The 16,567-nt window shown below is 45.7% G+C and overlaps 1 protein-coding gene across 2 annotated transcripts in view; it reads left to right on the top strand.

The window, feature by feature from the left end:
• Window positions 1-16,567, top strand: part of TUBGCP2 (tubulin gamma complex associated protein 2) — a 453,055-nt gene that overhangs the window by 115,948 nt on the left and 320,540 nt on the right. The gene's annotated exons all lie outside the window — the stretch shown is intronic.

Below are 16,567 nucleotides of genomic sequence, written 5' to 3'. Positions count from 1 at the left end.
ACCATGACTGGGAACAGTTCAGGCAAGAGCTGCAGCAGTCCAAGAAAGGACGTGAGGCGCATGTACAGGAGCCAGAGGATCTAAAAAGAGAGAGAGATCAAAATATACGACAGCGCATCATCATCACTCGGGAAAGAGTAAGAAAAGAGTATCTGGCCATTTGATGGGCACATGAGGCCTTTAGGCAGTTTTGGTTAGGCAAGATGTTGGTTTTGGTGATAAACCAAGCTCTGCTGGCGTGGGTCTGGCAGAACAAAGGGAAGGTACGTGTGTCACCGAGGTTCCTGGCCTCGGTGAAATAAGAACCGGTAATCTTCTGTGTCAGTGGCAGCTAGTGCTCGCTGACACTGGGTTACTTAGTGTGGCTGTAAAGCCAATCTGGGCCGGTCCTTATTGGGAGCAGCCAAAGAGCAGGGTGGCTGTTCCCCACGTCCAGGCCAGGTCGATACCCTCTCACCAGCCTCCCGTGGTTATGCAGGTATTCACCCTCACGGGCTTGAACAAAGGGGGGGGGGGGGATATGTGAGACAGTGACAGGTCTCACGCAGGTTGGAGGTAAGGAAGGGGTGGATAGTGCGGTCCACACCCCTGTTCCATCGCAGGTGAGAGAAGCTGGATGTAATCAGCCTGGCATAAGGCACCTCCCAGAGTGTCAGAAAGGGGAGAGTGTGTTGCCTGTGGACAGAGGCCTGGAGGCTCTGTGTGGTCCAAGCCAGGAGGACTGAGTGACCACGATTCCCCAAGAGACACTGGACTGGAGACAGTGGGCGTACTGTGCTCTGTACAGCCAGGAGGCTGTGGGACATTGGCTCAGAAAGCCGCACGTGTTCACAGGGTGTGAACAGGGTCTTAGGTGAGTCAGGGATCTATTTGTTTAGTTAGAGCCTGGACGGGCGAGTGTTTATTATTTTGTAATTTTGTTGTTGCTGGTGTTGCGCAATAAATGCACTGTTTGGACATTATATCCGTGTCTGGTGAAGTAACCTGTGAGAATGACCCCCGAAGAAGAGCTAAGCCCCCACAGCGGGTACTTCGAAGAACCTAGAATGACATATTTTCAGTTGTTTCACACTTTTTTGTTATGTATATAATTCCACATGTGTTAATTAATAGTTTTCATGCCTTCAGTGTGAATCTACAATTTTCATAGTCATGAAAATAAAGAAAACTCTTTGAATGATAAGGTGTGTCCAAACTTTTGGTCTGTACTGTATGTCTGTGAAGGTTCTCATTTATCCAGGTCATGGTATATCTGTAAAGAATAAATCAAGGCAACTGGACTTGCTGTAGATTTCATGAAAACGTTTCACTTGTTCTTCCAACAAACTTTCTCAATTCTGAGTGACTGTACAAGAATTCTCTGGGAATAAATATGTAACTGAATCGACATCTGGTAATTATACCCAGCATGGGGTCAAAGGTGTTGATTCCATTATCCTAATTGGAGTCAGTAGGTGATAATGACCTCCCAGAAAACGGTGTCAATACAGCATTGTATGTGGCAGACAATAGATGTCTAATCCCACAGCCTCTATTTGTTTGTGTTGCTGGGTTTAAAGCAGACAGGGATGTCATGTTTATTTAAAATCCTTTTGAGTTTCTCAGACACCCCAGCTACATATGGTATAACCATATTCTTGCGTCTGTCACGCTGCTCGCCCTCACTGGTAGTGCTCTTTCTTCTCTTTCCTTCTGTTTTGACAAAGGCCCAATCTGGATACCCACAAGGTTTAGGTGCCCCTCCCTTGGCCTCTGTGCTGGTGGGGATTTTCTCTGCCTGGTGGTGTAGAGTCTGGATGACTTCCAGTTTGTGGTCTAGAGGATGGTGAGAATCAAATAGCAGGTACTGGTCTGTGGGTGTTGGTTTTCGATAGACCTCTATTTCCAGCTTCCTTCCCTCTTCCACTGTTATAAGACAGTCCAGAAACGCCAGTTTTTTGTTCTGCATATCTTCCTGTGTGAAATTGATGTTATAATCCACTGAGTTGATGTGGTCGGTGAAAGCCTGTAACTCTTGTTTATGAATTTTAACCCAAGTGCCATCCACATATCTGGACCAATGTCTCGGTGTAATTCCCTTGAAAGTAGTCAGGGCTTTCCATTCTAGTTCCTCCATATACAGGTTCGCTACAATATGTGAGACTGGTGATCCCATAGCACAGCCATGTTTTTGCTTGTAGAACTTGTCCTTATACTTGAAGTAGGTGGTACTCGGACAAAGGTCCAGTAAGGCACACACTTGGTCTGGGCTAAGTTCTGTTCTGCAGCCTATGGTGTTGTCTAGTAGCAACTGTTTCCTGACTGTTTCAATTGCCTCTGTAGTGGGTATGCAGATGAAGAGGGATGTAACATGATAGCAGACCATTGTTTCTTCTGTACCCAATATCAAGTTTTGGATTTTGGTGGTCAAATCCTGAGAGTTCTGTATGTGATGTTATGTGTTTCCAACCAAGGGCGCTAGGATTCTGTCTAAGTATTTTGCCACATTGTAGGGCACGGAGTTGATGCTGCTGACAATTGGCCTTATGTATCGTAGGAAGTCCATAAATACATGGAGATACAGGGTAGAGGTGATGATACATGGCCCTATCAATGATTGTCCTTTTCTAGTTGTTGTAGTAGTTCTATAACCTTGTTCTTGTAGCCACTGGTTGGGTCTCGTCTTAGGGCCTCATATGTGTTATCATCCAGGAGTGGGGTCACCTTGGCATCATAATCAGATGTATTAAGTACAACCGTGCATCTTCCTTTATCCGCAGGCAGGATGATTGTTTGTGTCTTTCTTCAGTGATGTAACCGCCTTCCTTTCTTCTCTAGTCAAGTTTGAAGGAGGTGGTTTGGCACTGGCCAAAGCTGCAGACACTTTAAGGCGTAGTTGTTCAGCCTCACCCTGTGGTACTTTGTTGCTGTGGATTGAGGCTTCAGTGGCTGAAATAATATCAACTATTGGTATAGTTCTTAGCAAGGACATCCATCTCAGGCTGGGTGAGAACCCGGTCTGAAAATTTCTGCACCCATTTCTCTTTGTTTTGCACTGTCCTTGTTTCCTTCTTTCGCCTCTGTCAGTTCACTCACTGGTATGGCTGTTTGCAGTTCGGGATAACAAAATGCAGAACTTGTTCTTCTGCCTCTCCTTGCTCATAGTTTGCTGAGCCAGCTGTGCATGTACTGTAAAATCTGCTACTTTCCTCCATGTTTCAGTGGGTAGCTACAAAGTCAGGTCCTCTTCCAGCTGACTGATAGTTTGTTTCAAGGCTTCAACTGTGAAATGGGACTGTCGTACCTGTGTGTATATCGACAAAACAAAACAACAACTACATCAGCGTATGGTTCAGCATAGAAGAGCCAAAACCTCTGGTCAAGATTCAGCCGTGTACTTATATCTAAAAGAAACAGGTCACACCTTTTGAAGGCGATCAAGTACGTGTTTTGAATAAGGAGGCCGATTGGTACAAACGAGTTGTGAAGGAGGCCATCTATGTAAAAATGGAGAAGCCAAGCTTGAATAGGGGGAGGTCATTATCACCTACTGACTCCAATTAGGATAATGGAATCAACACCTTTGACCCCATGCTGGGTATAATTGCCAGATGTTGATTCAGTTACATATTTATTCCCAGAGAATTATTGTACAGTCACTCAGAATTGAGAAAGTTCGTTGGAAGAACGAGTGAAACGTTTTCAAGAAATCTACAGTAAGTCCAGTTGCCTTGATTTATTCTTTACAGATATGTATTTAGTATAACTAATATATAGATAAAAAATTAATATATACAGAAGAAAATGGTATGTAGAATATAATACAGGGCTTGACAAATTTCCTTGGAATTTAGGAGCCAGCGAAAAAAGTTAGGAGCCGTTTTTTGTTTTTTTTTACCTTTTATAAAGCCTTATTTTCAGCGACAAAAATAACACCTCTTAAATTAACATATAAAGAAGTCTAGACCCAAACAACATGGACATTATCGGTGTACTGTGATGTCACTGTGTGTATAATCCCTGCTCTGTGGCGTCACTGTGTGTATAATCCCTGCGCTGTGGCGTCACTGTGTGTATAAATCCTGCGCTGTGGCGTCACTGTGTGTATAATCCCTGCGCTGTGGCGTCACTGTGTGTATAATCCCTGCGCTGTGGCGTCACTGTGTGTATAATGCCTGCGCTGTGGCGTCACTGTGTGTATAATCCCTATAAACTTTTTAGTGCCCCCTGGAGCACCCCAGCCCGCTGGCCGCTGCTGAGGATCCACACAGCATAAGATAAGTACTGATCTAATTTAAATCACTGTTTTTGTCAGCACTGGCTGTGATTCACTTCGGTATTGTTCTAAGCAAATTATCGTTTTTGTCTGAAGTGGATATCAATGCACCATAAGCATTGTTCTAATCAGAATTATCGTTTATATCTGAATTAGTTGTGATCTATCGTAGCACACGATTCAGGGTGCAACGTGTGTGGTCGCTATATGCGGTTCTGGGGGTGCTCCAGTTATTATTTCATTATTATGATTTCGGTTTATGTTGGTTAAACCGCGGTGTGTGACCATAAAGCATTGAGTGTGGCCCACCTTACTTTCTTCGTTGTCTCCTGATGAACCTGTTATCGATAGGGGAAACGCGTTGAGACTAAAAGTTGTTGTGTTTTTTATCTATAGAAATTGAGTGCATCTATTCATAGCATTGAATGACCCGGGCATCCATATGGGCCAATCTGTGCGGTAAGGGCCTTTCAAGGACAGATAGTCTAGGCACGAGGACAGAGTGCCTCTACCATCTGGGGGCATCTCTTGGCAGAGAAGAAGACTAGGGTTATCCTAGGGATACACCAGGGACCCTGTATGGTTGCCCAGTACCCATTGTCATTATTAGGACATCGCTATCTGATCCCTGTTGGCGTCCTACGTTTTTTTGTTTGTCTATGTTGTATTCGCATTTAGTCCCCAAGTGAGGGACCTTTTTATCTGGTATAAAAATAAAAGTTATGTTTTAGGTAGTTGGCCTCTGTGACACTATAATCCCTGCGCTGTGACGTCACTGTGTGTATAATCCCTGTGCTGCAGCTGACTGAACTGAGATCCCTTCCCCAGGATGTTTGGTCCGGGCTCATTCATCTCATAGAACTGCAGCTATGAAATCCACAGCGTATTGCAGCAAATACCAGCAAAATGGATAACATTTTACCAAAAATCCTCACACTTCATAAAATCCACACGGAAATGAACCTACTGTGCACAATTCAAATCCACACCGTGGTAATATATGAATTTACCACGTGTAACTGATCGTGGCTGAATTCCACAGCAAATCCACACGCTACATGTAGAGTTTGATATAAATCTACAACAGGTAATCCTCTGTGGAAAGTATTTCCATTGGAATTGCCCTAGGAATTGCCCTGGGCCTTCCAGCTCTCTCATGGATTGTCACCAAGCTTTCCTGGTCTCCTAGTCCTGAGGAGAACATATCTCACTATGGGAACATATAGAGAAGTTACCAGATGATTTAGCCATTCAGGAGTCTTATGGCTGCTCCTAGGAGAACTGTGTGGTATACAGCCTGTCACCCAGCTTTCCTGAGGAGAATATATCTCGGTATGGGAACATCAGATGATTTGGCCATTCAGTAGTCTTAGTTCTCATAGGAAGTCTACAAAAAAGTGCACAGGTCAAGCTTGGAGTCTTGACCAAATATCCCAAATTAATGAGTTATATAACCTGATCCATTGAGGGGATCAAAGGGATTAAAACTTAGCATTTAATAGTAATCAATTAGAAAAAATGGCACAAAAAAAGGAAACATATAAGTATTAAGTAGACAGGCCCAAATGGGCCAAACACAATTGCACGAATGAACACCAATATCAAGAAATGGAACGTTCTCACTCGGATGGTTGATGAGTGGGCCGATCTCTGTAGGTGGAACCTAGGTGACACGGTCACAGGTACGGATTCCGGTTCACGGCGGGTGCTGGTGCTGGTTACAGAACTTCGTGCAGTAAGGATAGTACCGGAGGTAATGGACGGTAGGCAGGGTTGGGAAACTTAATCCCTAATGTGTCCCTAGTGATGGGGGAGGGGCTAATCGACCCTACCTACCTATACGGAGTACTTGCTCCGCAAGGAGCGACCCCGTCCGGATACCTAACCCTGGTGGGGCCGGTGTCCCTAATAAGCCCTAGCAATGTCCCGACGTGTCACGTTTCAGTTTAGACTAACTCATCAGGGGACGTGAAAAAATTGGGCTAGCAGGAACTTTGTGCCTGAGAGGCGAAAAAATGCTGTTGGCTAGGCCTGTGGCAGGGACTAGCCGCAGCAGTGGGAGCTTATAGCAGTAAAACAGAAAGAGTACCTGTTTAGAACTGCCAAAAAGGTCCAGTGGGGCCTGTTTAGACTCCGGGTGCAGTGGCCAGGCCAGTGGGACTGGACCACCAAAAAATCCTACAAGTGGGACCGCAAATGCTGGATGGCCAGTGGGCTGTCCAGACACATAAATGAGGATGCCAGAACGGCGAAATGCGGTCACTGTGGGGCCCAAATCAAGGGTATGAAATGAGGGGCTGTCAGCACTGTTGATCCTGAGAAGTGCCGTTTAAATGGGGGAGCCAGAGCGCGCCCTTTCACAGGCACGCCCCCTCCGGATGTCACATGGGGACCGGGAAGGCTGAAACATGTGAGCCGCAGATCTGCGTGCGCTGGAGCGCAGCGTCGGGGGGCGTGTGCGCTCCACATGCCACCACAGCGGACGCACCCCAGGGACGGAGGCGGAGTCCGGTGGAACGCAGACGCCAGCCGAGGACGCCGCGAGCACACGCAGAAGAGGAGGAGGGGAAAGGTAAAACGACTGGGGGCGGGTCTGGCTTCCTAATGTGAGACCTGCGTGCCCGCGGTCTCAAGAACAAAGGGGAGTGAGAGATGCTCTCAGCCTCAGAGCTTAATTGGGAGGAAAAACATAAGCAAGGAGGCCCATATGCTGTGCCAGAGAGCCGGCAGAGAGATCAGGAGGCCCACAGGACAAGGAATAATTGTGACTAAATGAATAAAATTATAATGATGAGAAAAAATCATCATGTTGAGAAAAAATCAATGAAACAGAGGGGCTGAACAATAAGACCAATATAATGTCATAAACTGTTCACAGAAAGCAGCTAAAATTAAGCTGTTCATTGAGCCCCAGTGGTGTCATGGATTTAAGGTAGTATATCCAGCGGAGTTCACGCTGAAGAATTAGCCGGTCCCAATCACCTCCGCGACGCGGCGGGAGGACCCGGTCAATGCCCATGAAAGTCACATGGGCAGTGCCGTTGTGATGGGTACGGATGTGGTTGGCTATAGGCGTGTCCTTACTCTTTGAAATGTCGTTGAGGTGTTCACCCACCCGCCTGCGAAACTCTCGGATGGTCTTGCCAACATATTCCTTGCCGCATTCGCAGGCTAGGCGGTAAATCACCCCCCGGGTCTTACAGTTGATAAAATGGTTAATAGTGTAGACCTTGCCGGTGTGCAATGCACCCACTGCATCTGTAACAGCCTTTGATGTTTGACTGCAACCAGGTAGTTCCCGCGGGTAGGGGCGGTATAAATTCACTTGAGACCAATCTGTCACGGAGGTTACGGCCCCTGCGGTAGGTGATATTAGGGTGGGGTCCTAGGACCTCTCTAAGATCTGGATCCATCATGAGGACACCCCAATTTTGGGATAGGATTGCATTTGGAGCCAGAATTTTATCTACGTAAATCCCTGCATTTTGGCATAGGTTATCCACCCCAGAGACTATGGGTCGTCCCCTAAGTGGATTGACCCCCTTATGCAATTTAGGGAGGCAATAGAACGTTGCCATGCGGGGGCACGGGGGAAATAAAAACTTGAATTCTTCCTCAGAGATGAGATTTGCCAACTTGGCCTCTTCAAGAATAGATCTGAGTTCAGATCTGAATTCATTGGATGGATCTCGTGGTAGTACCTCATAGGTGGAAGGATCGTTCAATAGAGACTCACACATTGCTCTATATTGACCTTGGTCCATGACCACCGTGTTGCCCCCTTTGTCCGAGGGTTTAATTACAATGGACCGATCACTCTCAAGATCGGAAATCACGGTGGCCTGGGCCCGGTCAACATTAGAGCAGTGTGAAGGCCTGATTTCTTCGACCTGGTGTGAGACCAGGTCCAAGAATACATCTATGCAAGATGGATCAGCGGATGCTGGCGGCATTTTATTATTTTTCATTTTAAGGTCAGTGAATGGACCCAGTCCGTCGTGTTGTGGTGGCCCCTTATCAAGGTCAAAGAGCAAGCGTACGTCTGATAGGATTTCAACCGGGATACCCAGTTCACGACACTGTCTCCTCTCTTGTAATTTGAAAAATTTATGCCAACGTAATTTCCGAACGAATAAATTGAGGTCCTTAATGGTGTCAAATCTATCGAAACTAGGGGTAGGGACAAAAGAGAGGCCCAATTGGAGGACCTGCGTCTCGATGGTGCTGAGTGGACGGGAAGACAGATTAACAACCTGAGGGCCTAGGGGTTTGGAGGTTGTTGGACTCGGTTGCGTAGTGGGTATTGTGAGAGTGGCGGGTTGGATTGTCCTTGGTTGGGGGTACCCCCTAAAAAACGGTGATCCCTTCCACGTGAGCTTCCTCGTCTACGCCCCCTACGACTCCCTCCCCGTGGAGATTGTCTATTACCCTTAGGTAAACTGTCTGAGTCTGAGTAGTCAGTTTCTGTTGAAGAAAGGTCAGTCTGTACAATACCAGTCTCACCTCTGTGAGCTATGGAGGAGTAGATTCTGTTCTCCTTAAAGTCTCGCACAAATTGGCGGTGCTTCCGTTCCTTGAGATGGTACTGGTATTTGTCGAGGTAATTTTGGAGTTGTTTCTCCTTAGTGGGAAAATCCGCCTCGTGTGCAAAGGTCTGGGCAGCTTCTATGCTCACAGTGAGTTTTTTATTTAAAGTTTCAAGTTTATTTTTCTCTTCAGCTAGTAGGAGACGCATCAGCCGCAGGGAGCTATTGGTGGCCTCCTGCTCCCACTTACTGAGGAAGCCTGGGCTCCTGAATCTGGCCGCGGGCAGCAGCGAGATTCGGAGTCCGTGAGGAACGATATTGTGTTTAAGATAGCTCTCTAGGCTCTGCGTCTCCCACCATTAGTTCTCATAGGAGCTGCAACCTGGCTTTCCAAGACTCCTGAATGGGTAAATCATATGATAACGTATCTAAATGTTCCTATACTGAGATATATTCTCTTCAGGAGACCAGGAAAGCTGGGTGACAGACAGCCTTTATACCACACAGCTCTCCTAGGAGCTGCCACCTGGCTTTCTGTGTGGTATACACCCTGTCACCCAGCTTTTCTAGAAAGGGAAAGAACTAAGAAATGGCCGAATGATAACTGCAGGGATGGAGGATGATGCAGGAATGGCCACCAGTTGTGGCTAGCAGGAGCTCCGGCCTAATGACTGCAGCAGGTATGCAGCTCCCCGCTGGGTTCATGGCCGTGCTCGAGGCCAACTTGGCTGTAGCAGGCAGACATTACAAACTTAGTGCAGAGCGCATCATTTACCACAGCAGAGCCGGCCGTGCAGGGACCTGGCAGCACTTGGTGCCCTGGGATGTTGTGCTGCCCGATCATGTCCCCTGCTGTATACAGCAGGAGGAATGATGATGGGCTGATTGTCTTCCCTTCACTTGTCAGCAAGTGCAGCGCCGCTACCTGTGCTCCCGCTCTGCCTCCCCTGCACTAACTCCTCTTCCCCCGCCGAGGCTCTCTCATTGGGACACGGGCTCTGATGATAAGTATCGTCCGGGGTCCTGTAAAGGCTTCGCCATTTTTAACTGCCCTGGAGATGACGCACGCTGCGACCGATAGATGGCGAGAGAGAGTGGCCAAACCATGATGGAGCCGAAAGCTGAGGGGTCCGGGCAGGGTGGCAGTCCGAGCCTGGGTGTGCCGCGCAAGTGATAAAAAAAAAAAAAAATAGGTTTCATTTTGCTAGCGGTCCTAACCCTCCAGTGTCTGCGCCCGGCTGCTGGTGTGCTGGGCCAATTTAAAGCAGGGGCAAATACCCAGACGCCAGGGCAAAATTCCAAGTCTCCATGGCGACTTGGCGCCTGGGATTTGTCGAGCCCTGATATCATATTTATAAAAAAAATAGGTAAGATGTTGTATTGACCTCTCCTTTATGCTAGACTTAACTTGAAACAGAGGTGTTAAATGATGGGTATGTATTACCAACGTGTGACGTCCCACACTGAACCGGTGTAGTGCCCTAATGCCCTTGATTCCTTTGATTCCCCCGCAGTCTATCGACGATGGTCCTGTGTTCGGCGTGAGGCGGCTCTTGGGTAGCGCGCGCGTCTACTCTGCCTGGCGTCCCACGTGGCGGTGACGTCACTGGATGTTCTGATGACCGTGTCAGCAGGGGGGTGTGAACAATTGGCGGTGTAGTAATGGTCTGTTCGTTTCCAAAGATCGAGATCGCCTGTAACTGAATCCTTGTGTGAGATCAACCGGTGCTAATCCAGGATATGCAGGGTTCTTAGGACGGTACCAAACGCGCTTCGGGGAGTGTCCTTCCCCTTCATCAGTGGTACCTGCATACTCTTAGGCCCCTTTCACACGGGCGGTGCGGGAAAAGGTGCGGGTGTGTTGCGGGAGCATGCGCGATTTTTCCACGCAAGTGCAAAACATTGTAATGCGTTTTGCACGTGCGTAAGAAAAATCGGCATGTTTGGTACCCAAACCCGAACTTCTTTACAGAAGTTCGAGCTTGGGATCGGTGTTTTGTAGATTGTATTATTTTCCCTTATAACATGGTTATAAGGGAAAATTATAGCCTTCTGAATACAGAATGCATAGTATAATAGGGCTGGAGGGGTTAAAATAAAAATAAAAAATAATATAACTCGCCTTAATCCACTTTCTCGCACAGCCTGGCTTCTCTAATGTGCTGTGTACAGGAAAAGGACCTGTGGTGATGTCACTCCGGTCATCACATGGTCCATCACATGATCTTTTACCATGTTGATGGATCATGTGATGGACCGTGTGATGACCGGAGTGACCTCACCACAGGTCCTTTTCCTGTACACAGCACAGAAGAGAAGTCAGGCTGCGCGATCAAGTGGATTAAGGTGAGCTCATTTTTATATTTTTTTTTAACCCCTCCAGCCCTATTGTACTATGCATCAGAATGCTATTATTTTCCCTTATAACCATGTTATAAGGGAAAATAATAAAGATTGGGTCCCCATCCGAATCGTCTTCTAGCAACAGTGTGTGAAAATCGCAACCCATCCGCACTTGCTTGCGGATGGCTTGCGATTTTCACGCAGCCCCATTTACTTCTATGGGGCCTGCGTTGCAGTGAAAAATGCACAAAATAGAGCATGCTGTGATTTTCACGCAACGCACAAGTGATGCGTGAAAATCACAGCTCATGTGAACAGCCCCATAGAAATGAATGGGTCCTGATTCAGGGCAGGTGCAATGCGTTCAACTCACGCATTACACCCGCGCGGAATACTCGCCGTTTGAAAGGGGCCTTACTTTGGGCTTTAAATACCTTCTAGTTGCATGTAATTATCTAGTCATGCAATTATCCAATAAAAGTTGTTTAACAACATAAAAAAGGTCATCAATGGTATTATAAACAATTAACCACTTGCCAACTGGGTCATTTGCCCCCTTCCCGGCCAGGCCTAATTTTGCAAAACGGACATATCTCACTTTATGTGGTAATAACGTTGGAACGCCTTTACTTATCCAAGTCTTTCAGAGATTGTTTTCTCGTGACACATTGTACTTCATGATAGTCATAATTTTGAGTCAATATATCTCACCTTTATTTATGAAAAAATTTGCAATTTTCTAAATTTCAATTTCTCTGCTTTTAAAAGTGATACCTCATAAAATATTTATTACTTAACATTCCCCATATGTCTACTTTATGTTGGCATCATTTTGGAAATGTCATTTTATTTTTTTAGGACATTAGAAGGCTTAGAAGTTTTGAAGCAATTCTTAAAATGTTTAAGAAAATTGCTAAAACCCACATAACAACAGCGTCCTCCACAGGTCCCCCACATAACAGCGTCCTCCACAGATCCCCCACAACTGTCATACCCAGCCGCGTCAGTGGCTCATATGGGAAAATCCAAGCAAATTCCGTTTAAAATATTGCATATCGTTATTGCAATTTTTAGGGCCCTAATCGCATATATATATATATATATATATATATATAGGAAAACAAAAGAAAAGGAGCCAAAGCGCCGGATGATGAATATAATAAATCCTTTATTGGAATGTGACAAATATAAAATACATATAAAAATGCGGGGGAACAAGAAGAAAGGGAAGCAGGGAGGAGAAAAAGAGTGTCACCCTGGTGGGACCACTCCGGTCTGGATAATAAAGTATATGAAAGGTCAACGGGATGGAGAATATGTAATGAATAAATAACCTGCCCGCTGACACATCTTCTGGTATGATAGACAGGTGGGTCAAGAGAAGTAGCAGGGCCGAAAGACCAGGCTAGATATTAACACCCGGCCATGCAAAAGTCGAGCTTAAAGATAGATGGATACATAACCCACCTGTCTATCATACCATCAGATGTGTCAGCGGGCAGGTTATTTATTCATTACATATTCTCCATCCCGTTGACCTTTCATATACTTTATTATCCAGACCGGAGTGGTCCCACCAGGGTGACGCTCTTTTTCTCCTCCCTGCTTCCCTTTCTTCTTGTTCCCCCGCATTTTTATATGTATTTTATATTTGTCACATTCCAATAAAGGATTTATTATATTCATCATCCGGCGCTTTGGCTCCTTTTCTTTTGTTTTCCTATATGTGCACTCGGGAGCTGTGGGTGGTTTGGTGGGTATACTAGGTTGGGCACGGTCCCTTGCCTTTTCCCATCTCTTTCCTTGTGCCCCCCCTCCCCCCCCGGTCGCCTTTTTGTTATATATATATACACACACACACAGTACAGACCAAAAGTTTGGACACACCTTCTCATTCAAAGAGTTTTCTTTATTTTCATGACTATGAAAATTGTAGATTCACACTGAAGGCATCAAAACTATGAATTAACAAATTAACACATGTGGAATTATATACATAACAAAAAAGTGTGAAACAACTGAAAATATGTCACATTCTAGGTTCTTCAAAGTAGCCACCTTTTGCTTTGATTACTGCTTTGCACAATCTTGGCATTCTCTTGATGAGCTTTAAGAGGTAGTCACCTGAAATGGTCTTCCAACAGTGTTGAAGGTGTTCCCAGAGATGCTTAGCACTTGTTGGCCCTTTTGCCTTCACTCTGCGGTCCAGCTGACCCCAAACCATCTTGATTGGGTTCAGGTCCGGTGACTGTGGAGGCCATGTCATCTGGCGCAGCACCCCATCACTCTCCTTCATGGTCAAATAGCCCTTACACAGCCTGGAGGTGTGTTTGGGGTCATTGTCCTGTTGAAAAATAAATGATGGTCCAACTAAACGCAAACCGGAGGGAATAGAATGCCGCTGCAAGATGCTGTGGTAGCCATGCTGGTTCAGTATGCCTTCAATTTTGAATAAATCCCCAACAGTGTCACCAGCAAAGCACCCCCACACCATCAAACCTCCTCCTCCATGCTTCACGGTGGGAACCAGGCATGTAGAGTCCATCCGTTCATCTTTTCGGCATCGCACGAAGACACGGTGGTTGGAACGAAAGATCTCAAATTTGGACTCATCAGACCAAAGCCCAGATTTCCACTGGTCTAATGTCCATTCCTTGTGTTCTTTAGCCCAAACAAGTCTCTTCTGCTTGTTGCCTGTCCTTAGCAGTGGTTTCCTAGCAGATATTCTACCATGAAGGCCTGATTCACACAGTCTTCTCTTAACCGTTGTTCTAGAGATGTGTCTGCTGCTAGAACTCTGTGTGGCATTGACCTAGTCTCTAATCTGAGCTGCTGTTGACCTGCGATTTCTGAGGCTGGTGACTCGGATGAACTTATCCTCCGCAGCAGAGGTGACTCTTGGTCTTCCTTTCCTGGGGCGGTCCGCATGTGAGCCAGTTTCTTTGTAGCGCTTGATGGTTTTTGTGACTGCACTTGGGGACATTTTCAAAGTTTTCCCAATTTTTCGGACTGACTGACCTTTATTTCTTAAAGTAATGATGGCCACTCGTTTTTCTTTACTTAGCTGCTTTTTTCTTGCCATAATACAAATTCTAACAGTCTATTCAGTAGGACTATCAGCTGTGTATCCACCTGACTTCTCCCCAACGCAACTGATGGTCCCAACCCCATTTATAAGGCAAGAAATCCCACTTATTAAACCTGACAGGGCACACCTGTGAAGTGAAGACCATTTCAGGTGACTACCTCTTGAAGCTCATCAAGAGAATGCCAAGAGTGTGCAAAGCAGTAATCAAAGCAAAAGGTGGCTACTTTGAAGAACCTAGAATATGACACTTTTTTTGTTATGTATATAATTCCACATGTGTTAATTCATAGTTTTGATGCCTTCAGTGTGAATCTACAATTTTCATAGTCATGAAAATAAAGAAAACTCTTTGAATGAGAAGGTGTGTCCAAACTTTTGGTCTGTACTGTATGTATATAAATTAATCATAAAGGGAGGGGGACGACCCTAGGGTCGCCAAAGAACGGGGAAAGGAGAATCGGGGAAGAGCCAGTGCTCACCCAATATACCCACTATAACACCTCTAAAGAAATAACTCGTCTAAAGCTCCCGAGCACAATATCAGAACAAAAGAGAAAATGGAGCTCAGACAGCCGGATGGTAAATGTAAAAAATACTTTATTAGGACATAAAAGGACATCAAGGTTACATAAAACAATGCAGTAGGGCAGGGAACAGAAAAAGGAGTAGGTAGCGCCATCCTGGTTGGTCCCCTCCTGGTCTGTTTTCTGGCGAGTCCTATTCAGTTTTTGACACCCCGGTTTCTTTCCATCTGGATTTTTTACTTATTTGTCAGGCTTACACCTGCAGACCGGGTGAGTATGCCCATGTTTGTGTGGGCTTTACATTCCTTACCTTTTGACTCACCGTTTCCATTCATACTCCTTATCTGCGGTTTATTTATTTTTCTATTATATATATATTCTTCCCATTATATTGACCGGAGTGCACCTCCCAGGGTGGCGCCGTTTTTCCTCTCCCTGCTCCTTTTTCTGTTCCCTGCCCTACTGCATTGTTTTATGTAACCTTGATGTCCTTTTATGTCCTAATAAAGTATTTTTACATTTACCATCCTGCTGTCTGAGCTCCATTTTCTCTTTTGTTCTGTATGCATATATATACAGGGAGTGCAGAATTATTAGGCAAATGAGTATTTTGACCACATCATCCTCTTTATGCATGTTGTCTTACTCCAAGCTGTATAGGCTTGAAAGCCTACTACCAATTAAGCATATTAGGTAATGTGCATCTCTGTAATGAGAAGGGGTGTGGTCTAATGACATCAACACCCTATATCAGGTGTGCATAATTATTAGGCAACTTCCTTTCCTTTGGCAAAATGGGTCAAAAGAAGGACTTGACAGGCTCAGAAAAGTCAAAAATAGTGAGATATCTTGCAGAGGGATGCAGCACTCTTAAAATTGCAAAGCTTCTGAAGCGTGATCATCGAACAATCAAGCGTTTCATTCAAAATAGTCAACAGGGTCACAAGAAGCGTGTGGAAAAACCAAGGCGCAAAATAACTGTCCATGAACTGAGAAAAGTCAAGCGTGCAGCTGCCAAGATGCCACTTGCCACCAGTTTGGCCATATTTCAGAGCTGCAACATCACTGGAGTGCCCAAAAGCACAAGGTGTGCAATACTCAGAGACGTGGCCAAGGTAAGAAAGGCTGAAAGACGACCACCACTGAACAAGACACACAAGCTGAAACGTCAAGACTGGGCCAAGAAATATCTCAAGACTGATTTTTCTAAGGTTTTATGGACTGATGAAATGAGAGTGAGTCTTGATGGGCCAGATGGATGGGCCCGTGGCTGGATTGGTAAAGGGCAGAGAGCTCCAGTCCGACTCAGACGCCAGCAAGGTGGAGATGGAGTACTGGTTTGGGCTGGTATCATCAAAGATGAGCTTGTGGGGCCTTTTCGGGTTGAGGATGGAGTCAAGCTCAACTCCCAGTCCTACTGCCAGTTTCTGGAAGACACCTTCTTCAAGCAGTGGTACAGGAAGAAGTCTGCATCCTTCAAGAAAAACATGATTTTCATGCAGGACAATGCTCCATCACACGCGTCTAAGTACTCCACAGCGTGGCTGGCAAGAAAGGGTATAAAAGAAGAAAATCTAATGACATGGCCTCCTTGTTCACCTGATCTGAACCCCATTGAGAACCTGTGGTCCATCATCAAATGTGAGATTTACAAGGAGGGAAAACAGTACACCTCTCTGAACAGTGTCTGGGAGGCTGTGGTTGCTGCTGCACGCAATGTTGATGGTGAACAGATCAAAACACTGACAGAATCCATGGATGGCAGGCTTTTGAGTGTCCTTGCAAAGAAAGGTGGCTATATTGGTCACTGATTTGTTTTTGTTTTGTTTTT

This window comes from Bufo gargarizans, chromosome 6 (assembly GCF_014858855.1).
Source record: "Bufo gargarizans isolate SCDJY-AF-19 chromosome 6, ASM1485885v1, whole genome shotgun sequence".
Classification (NCBI taxonomy): Eukaryota; Metazoa; Chordata; class Amphibia; order Anura; family Bufonidae; genus Bufo; species Bufo gargarizans.
Note: the sequence above shows the minus strand (reverse complement) of the source record. Positions and strands in the feature narration are given on the sequence as shown.